Genomic DNA, 8,521 nt, shown 5'->3' on the forward strand with positions numbered 1-8,521 from the left:
TCTACTGGTCAGAGAAAACAGTAACAAAGGAAACTAGAAATTCTTTCAACTGAATGGTGATAAAAATACAGTGCAGAGCTTGTGAGACACAGCTAAAGCTGTATTCACATGCATATATTATAAAATTAAAAATTTTAGAAATTAAGGAGTTTAATATCTAACACTGAAAGTTATAAAGTGAAGATCAAATTAAATCAACGATAGTAGAATAGAAGGGAGGAATTAATAAAGATGCAAACTTACACTCTGGTTTCTCTCCAGATCGTATAAATTTCTCACCTTTTCTAAAGATGCAAACAAAAAATAACAACACAGAAAATAACTGCAATAAAATAGAAAATAACTGCAAACAAATTCAAGAAGAGAAAGAATGTACAAATTACCAATTTGGGGATTAAAAATTGAATACTACTACAGACCCCACATACATTTAAAAGACAAAAGGATTGTATGCAAAACTTTATACCAATGAGTTTGAAAAAGGCAGATAGAAATTGACTAATGTCCAGAAAGCCTAAATTATAAAATTAACACAAGAAACATAGAAACTCTGAATAGTACTAAATCTATGAGAGAAAATTTATCAACAATTAAACATTTTTTTCCACAGGAAAAGAAATTCAGGCCTAAATGCTTTCACCAGTAAATTTACTAAAATTTTAAGATAGAAATGATACCAAATTATTCTCTATTTCTTTTATGCAAAACATAACTTGATATCAAATCTGACAAGTACATTACAAGAAGGTGAAATCACAGATCAATCTTCTTCATAAACATAAATGCAAAATGCAAAAATCTTAAAATATTGGCATCATATAGACATCATAAGAAAGCTGAGTTTATTTCTAAGACTGCAATAATGGTTGAACATTGCTAATCAGTCAATGTAATTCATTAATGGAATGACAGAGATAATTCATCATAATTATTAGATGCAGAAAATACATTTGAAAAAATTCAACATCTGTTCATCATTTTTAAATTAATAAAAAATAACCTAGCAGACTGGTAATAGAAAAGAATGCCCATAATCTGATAAATGGTATCTACATAAACCTACAACAAACATCATACTTAAGTATAAAAAGTTGAAAGCTTGCTCATTTGAAATAAAGAGGCGATAAAGATTACTTCAGTTTGACATTATCTTTGAGGCTTTAACTTGTGCAATATGGCCAGGAAAAGAAATTAAAATTGCAAGAATTAGAAAAGAAGAAACACAACTGTCATTATTTGCAGACAATATGTTTGGGTATGTAGAAAACAAAAGTGACTCTACAAGCAAATTATTAGAATTTAGAAGTATATTTAGCAAGGATGCTGAATACAAGAATAATTAGCAAATATCAATTGCATTACTATATACTAACAAAAACATTAGAAATTAAAGTAAGCTATTACTTATAAACCATCCTACACTTGCAAACAGATCCAGTGAAGCAAAATTGCCTCACAAGCTATAAGGTATTAGTTGTAATACCTTACTTAAGTAAATGGCAGGCTATACCATATTAATGGATTTGATGATTCAATTGTATATAGAGGCCAGTGGTCCCCCCAAATTATTTATAGATTCAACACCATCCAAATTATAATATCACCATCCAAATTATAATATTAATAAATAATAATATAATACTATAGTGTTATATTATAATACTATTATATTATAATAATATAATACTATAATCATATTATATTATAATATAATATTATAATAATAAAATAATATAATAATATAAAATACTTGCTATTATATTTAAAAATATAAATATATATTTTTATAGATATTATCTAGCTGATTCTAAAATTTGTATGTATATAAAGTGTCAAGAATAGCCAAGGAAATATTGAAAAATAATAAAGTTGGAAAGTTTCTTCAAATATCAAAATGTATAATAAATTTACCTTAGTTAAGAAAGTACAGAAATTGGCACCAGGAAAACCAAATAGATGAATGGAAGAGACCAGGGAGTATAGAAACACATCTGCGCATATGTAAACTTAATTTACTTTAAAAAAAAGAAACTGCAATTCAGTAAAGGGATGATATGTTTTCAGTAAATTTGATGAGTCATATGGTTATCTGCACAGAAAAAAAAAGAAAACATGACCCACCTCATACCATTCAAAAATCAAAATCAACTCTAGTTAATTTGCAGGTCTAAATGTAAAATGTAAAAAAAATGAAAGTTCTGAAACACAACATGGAGAAATATCTTCACAATATTGTTATGAGGAAATGTTTTAACCTGACAGGAAGCAGTGAACGTAAAGGAAAAGATCAATAAATTGGATTACTTTGAAGATTAAAAAGTTCTGTTCATCAATTAAGAGAATGAAAAGGCAGGTCACCAAATGGGAAAACATATTAGCAACATATAATACCAAAAAAGACTGGTATCCAAACTACATAAATTGTTTATAAATCAATAAAAATACAACTAAATAGATAAATAGGCAAGAAATTTGAACAGGCGCATGACAAAAGTGAATATTCAAATGTCCCCAACAAACCTTGTTAATCTGTAAGGAAATGAAAACTAAAACCACAATGAGATACTGCTACATACCTAAGGCAAAGTTTCAAATTATAAAGACTGAAAATTGTCAAGGATGTAAAGCAACCAAAACTCCCATAAACCTCTGGTGGTAATGTAAATCTGTTTAACCACTGGAATTGTTGGAAAAAAATGGAATTACCTTGTAAATTTGAAGAGTAACATACCTTAAGCCACAGCAATTTTATTGCTTGTAATATACCTTAATGCTAATTGAATGCCTAATATATGCCAGAAATTCAGTTAGAGTTTCATAAATGTATACTCATTTATACATCCTAAGAACGCTTTACCATGTATGAAGCAGCTAAATAGCTTGTTTAATGTCACACTGCTAGTACCAATAGGAGAGAAATTCCAACTAAAATCTGTCCAACTTCAAAGCTCAAGCATTACCCTGCATTCACTCCATGTGTGAATTTAATTATATGAAACAAGCATTTTCTTAATATGTTATATGTAACAGGAAGCTATGATGCTCACCTATATCCCCGCTCTACTCCACCTCGAGCCTCTGCAGCTCCACCCCTGAGGGCTTCCTCTTGGCCTTCAGGCAGAGCACAGCAGAAGAGCCACAGAGCTGAAGCCTTGCCAGCAGTCCGCAGCCAGTGGTATGGGAGTTGGAGGATGATCTTCCTGCTTCCTTGTCCCGGGGGTGGGTTAAGTCGGGTGTGCTCCACAGTCTCCCTGAAGTACCTAACAAGAAAGAGTCCCAGTGGCCGGGCGCAGTGGCTCACGCCTGTAATCCCAGCACTTTGAGAGGCCGAGGCGGGTGGATCACGAGGTCAAGAGATGGAGACCATCCTGGCTAACATGGTGAAACCCCGTCTCTACTAAAAATACAAAAAATTAGCCGGGCGTGGTGGTGGGCGTCTGTAGTCTCAGCTACTCCGGAGGCTGATGCAGGAGAATGACGTGAACCCGGGAGGCGGAGCTTGCAGTGAGTCGAGATCGCGGCACTGCACTCCAGCCTGGGCAACAGCGGGAGACTCTGTCTCGCGAAAAAAAAAAATGGAAGAGAAAGAGCCCGGGTTACTTGCTTCCCTCTCATCCTTGTCTCACCCCTCCCCTACTGCACTTTCCGGGTATCACCTACCAAATCAAACCCTTGACTGGAATTATTGTCTCAAAGCCTGTGTAGGAACCCAACCCAAGAAAACAATCTGACTTAAGGATAGTAACCAACTCTTTAGATTAACACATTAAGTATTTTAAAATGCTGCACACCATTTTGTATTAACGGATATCAAGACCACATTACTCATTATACATTGAAAGAATAAGAGTAATCTGTGAATTATCTCCCTTTGTTCCTGTAATAGCTCCTCCAGAAGTTTGTCAACATGCCTAAAATTTCTACGAAAATGTATGATGTTGGCCGGGCACCATGGCTCACACCTGTAATCCCAGCACTTTGGGAGGCCAGGGCAGGTGGATCACGAGGTCAGGAGATTGAGACCATCCTGGCCAAAATGGTGAAACCACATCTCTACTAAAAATACAAAAATTAGCTGGGCATGGTGGTGCATGCTTGTAATCCCAGCTACTCGGGAGGCTGAGGCAGGAGAATCGCTTGAATCAGGGAGTTGGAGGTTGCAATGAGCCAAGATCGCACCACTGCACTCCAGCCTGGGTGACAGAGCAAGACTCCATCTCGGAAAAAAAAAAAAAAAAAAAAAAAAAAGCCGGGCGCGGTGGCTCACGCTTGTAATCCCAGCACTTTGGGAGGCCGAGGCGGGCGGATCACGAGGTCAGGAGATCGAGACCACGGTGAAACCCCATCTCTACTAAAAATACAAAAAATTAGCCGGGCGTGGTGGCGGGCGCCTGTAGTCCCAGCTACTCGGAGAGGCTGAGGCAGGAGAATGGCGTGAACCCGGGAGGCGGAGCTTGCAGTGAGCTGAGATCGCGCCACTGCACTCCAGCCTGGGCGACAGAGCGAGACTCCATCTCAAAAAAGAAAAGAAAAGATGAAAAAGTAAATGTATGATGTTGCCCTTAAAGAAGTAGTTTTTAAAGTTTTTCAAAGTAACACAGACCTTTTAAAAAATGTAAGCAAGGCCGGGTGCGGTGGCTGAAGCCTGTAATCCCAGCACTTTGGGAGGCCGAGGCGGGCGGATCACGTGGTCAGGAGATCGAGACCATCCTGGCTAACACGGTGAAACCCCGTCTCTACTAAAAATACAGAAAAATTAGCCGGGCGTGGTGGCAGGCGCCTGTAGTCCCAGCTACACGGGAGGCTGAGGCAAGAGAATGGCGTGAACCCGGGAGGCGGAGCTTGCAGTGAGCCGAGATCGCGCCACTGCACTCCAGCCTGGGCGACAGAGCGAGACTCCGTCTCAAAAAAACAAACAAACAAACAAAAAAATGTAAGCAAAATCTCGATATATAATTCATAGAAAAGCAATGATTCTTTCTTTTTTAGAAAAGAAAGTGAGGGCTCAGCATTTCAACCACTAAAGCCTCATTCTCTTAAAACTCCTCTATTCCAGGGTATAAAGTCAGAACACCTCTGTGCTTTGGAATTACATGACCAAGAAACTTTTGTTTTTAATGTGATACTTCTGGAAGAGTTAATGCCTTTATCTGTTAAAATGTAAAACTCCAAAGGAAAGAGAGAGAACACTGACCACTGTGCTGGTGGAATTATTACCACAATCTTTGTTCTTTTGCACCTAAAAACTGTGCAGGATTAAAATTATCATTAAATAGTTACAGATAAGAAACAAGTCTGGGAGGGATTAAGAAACATGCCCAAGATAACACGGATGATAAAGTGAGAGTGAGACTTGGATTCTATTCTTTGCAGTTTCAAAGCTTATCTGCTTGATATCACACCACAAGAAAGCTAACTATTGTATTAGCAAAAACGTGGGGAAAAGAGACCATTAGACTTAACTTGTTATTGGGGTGATTGAGCAAACATGGAGCCAGAATTGAGCTGAAATGAGAAAGCTGAGAAAGGAAAAGGTGAGAAGGCTGGACATCAAGAGTTCTATTTTGTCTAGATGCCCCCAGGCAGACACATGAGATGCGGGATAGGCTGTTGGCAGCAGCTGTGGAGGAAGAAGGGGTCAAGGAAGATTTGTTGTTACAATGAACAATACTTAACCCAGTAGAGGAGCAGAAATGGATGATGCAGGGCAAACAGCAGATAATTGTTTGTAGAGTCTCACTTGAGAAGCTGAGGATGTAGGGCAGCCAAGATGTAAGTGTGCGTTCAGAAAGGAGCAGAGATGGATCCATCATCACAGGAAATAAGTGAGAAGGCATAGCAGGCACTGATGCAGATAGGTTGGTGGATGAACAGTGCAAGTAGAGGGAGTTTTATCTTATTGCTTCATATTTCTCCTATGTAAATAAGGCAAAGTTATCAGCCCAGAATCAGCAGCGGAAGGGAGGTGGTGTTGAAGGATAGAGGAACAGAGGGGTGTGGAAAGTTGTTTTGGAAACTGGGTGAATGAGCACCCTAGGGTTTGTAGCAGAATGGCTTGGCAGTCGGAGAACTTACTTAAATTTGAAGTAAAAAATTTGAAAATAAAACCATCGACTACTGATTTATTTTTTCCCAAAAAGTCCAGGTTGTTTGGTGTATATCTGCAATAGTTAGTCAACAAATACGACAGAAGGAGAGTGGAGGGAGGAGGTTAAAGGAGTTTTTCAGGAGTGGATTAAGGACAGTACCATAGACTGATCTGAGTAAGGAAGAAGTGAATATCTTGATGAGGCTAGAGATAATAAAGCCTAGCCGTCATCCCACTTAGATCTCCATCTCCAAGGGCTGGAGATGGAAATGAGGTCTGGGAACTGCTGGTGGAAGTATGAGGGAAAGTGAGCTGGAGACTAAGAGAAAAGGTAACAGAAGGGGATTGGAGCTCTGATCTCAGGAGTGGTGATGTGATGGAGTGAGTTGTCATACTGGAGTGAGGAGCTGATGTGGGCCGGGGAAGAAGCACTGGGAAATTATTGTGTGGGTGACTGAAGCCTGGGGACACTGAGGTTATGAAGCATGGTGGCCACAGCTGAACAGAGAGGAAGATGCTGATTCCAACGTCTTCCTTGTGTGGTGAGCAGTGACCGGGCTGTGTGTGCGGTGAGGAAAGAGAGTGGGAGGGGATGTGTGTGTCAAGGAAGCTGTCATGTGAAGGGGTGCAGAGGAGGAAATTGTGGACACTTACCTGCCTCTGTGACTGGAGGGATGTGGGGTGGAATAGCAAAAATATCTCCACTTGCTTGAGGGGACGCTACAGTTTCAGCTGACGTGAAAAAGAAAATCTGAAAAGAAACTGAGGATACCAGATAGCTGTTGTGGACCACGTGGAATTCCAGGCTGTACAGCAGCATAGCAGTTGGCAGGGAAGGGTAGGGCATGAAGTCTGATGACCGTATTTCAGAATAGAGTAGGTTAAGTTCTCAGTGGCGATAAAGGTGACCCCCAAGGTTTAGATTTATGGTGGGGACTGAGGTGAAAGATGCAATTAGTCTCAGAAGCCTCATTTTGAGAAGGTGGAAGTCTGAGGTTGGAGCAGCGAGGTCTCCTCACTGGGATGGCCCTCCTCTCCTCCTTAGGCAGACCAGGGAGGCAACTGGGAGCAGGAGGGCTGCCGTGGACACTTGCATCCTGCAGAGAAGAGTTAATGGCTCTCAAGAGCCACCACCCTGGAATGAGGCAATTTTGATACCTCACCTACATTGTACAATGTGACAGCCACTCACTACATTTGTTTTTTTACTTTTTTTTTCTTTTCTTTTTTTTTGAGACAAGGTCTACCTCTGTCATCCAGGCAGGAGTGAAGTGACACAATCTCAGCTCACTGCAGCCTTGACCTCCCAGACTCATGCAATCCTCCCACCTCAGCCTCCTGGGTGACTGGGACTATAAGTGCATGCCACCACACTCGGCTAATTTTGGTCATTTTGTAGAGACAGGGTCTCACTATGCTGCCCAAGCTGGGCTTGAACTCTTGGATTCAAGCAATCTTTCCACCTCGGCCTCCCAAAACACTGGGATTGCAGGCATAAACCACCTCACATTTAAAATAATTTCAATCCTCTGTCTCACTAGCCTCATGTTGAGCACTCACTAGCAGCACACGGTGCTAGTGGCTACCACACTGGGCAGTGTAGAAGGGACATTTCCATCACCCCACAAAGTTACACTGGATAGCACTGCTGTAAATCTGTGGGCTTCTTTATCATTCCAGGGATGTTCAGAAGTCATCTAGCTGTCCTCATTTCTCTTTTCTAATTTAAAACTGCATATGTGCACTGTGGAATACTGTACAGCCATAAAAAGGATGAGTTCATGTCCTTTGCAGGGACATGGATGAAGCTGGAAACCATCATTCTCAGCAAACTAACACGGGAACAGAAAACCAAATACCACATGTTCTCACTCATAAGTGGGAGTTGAACAATGAGAACACATGGAAACAGGGAGGGGAACATCACACACCAGGGCCTGTCAGGGGTGGGGGGGCTAGAGGAGGGATAGCATTAGGAGAAATACCTAAAGTAGATGACAGGTTGATGGGTGCAGCAAACTACCATGGCACGTGTATACCTATGTAACAAACCTGCACGTTCTGCGTATGTACCCCAGAACTTAAAGTATAAAAATAATAATAATAAAACTACTTTGCACTCATTCATTTGTTTTTCATCCCCCCCTTGCTTTTCCAAGGTTGGCATACATGCTCACGCTACTTATTTCTGGCCTCTCGATCCCGGGTGCTAATGTGTCAGGCCAGGCTGCCTCCCTTCCCTCTCCTCCTTCGTATGTTATCTTCATCTTGGGTTTCTCCTTCTCCATTGTGCATTGGTGTCTCCTGTGTAAATTATGCTCAGGATTGTTCTAAAAGGCCATGAAAGCAGTGCTAAAGTGAACATTTTTCACGTCCTGGTGCCTGTCTCCTGACAGCTTCCTGGCCTCTCCTTCCTGTCCAAATATTAAAGTA

The 8,521-nt window shown here is 40.3% G+C and overlaps 1 long non-coding RNA gene across 1 annotated transcript in view; it reads right to left on the reverse strand.

Annotated features, from left to right (window-relative positions):
* The window catches only part of LOC129478319 (uncharacterized), a 120,119-nt gene extending 116,721 nt beyond the window's left edge, over positions 1 to 3,398 (reverse strand). Inside the window, exon 1 of the long non-coding RNA XR_008656398.2 lies at positions 3,048 to 3,398. This is a non-coding gene — a long non-coding RNA (uncharacterized lncRNA). The remainder of the gene's footprint in view (positions 1 to 3,047) is intronic.
* Positions 3,399 to 8,521: the final 5,123 nt, after the last annotated feature.

This window comes from Symphalangus syndactylus, chromosome 3 (assembly GCF_028878055.3).
Source record: "Symphalangus syndactylus isolate Jambi chromosome 3, NHGRI_mSymSyn1-v2.1_pri, whole genome shotgun sequence".
Lineage (NCBI taxonomy): Eukaryota > Metazoa > Chordata > Mammalia > Primates > Hylobatidae > Symphalangus > Symphalangus syndactylus.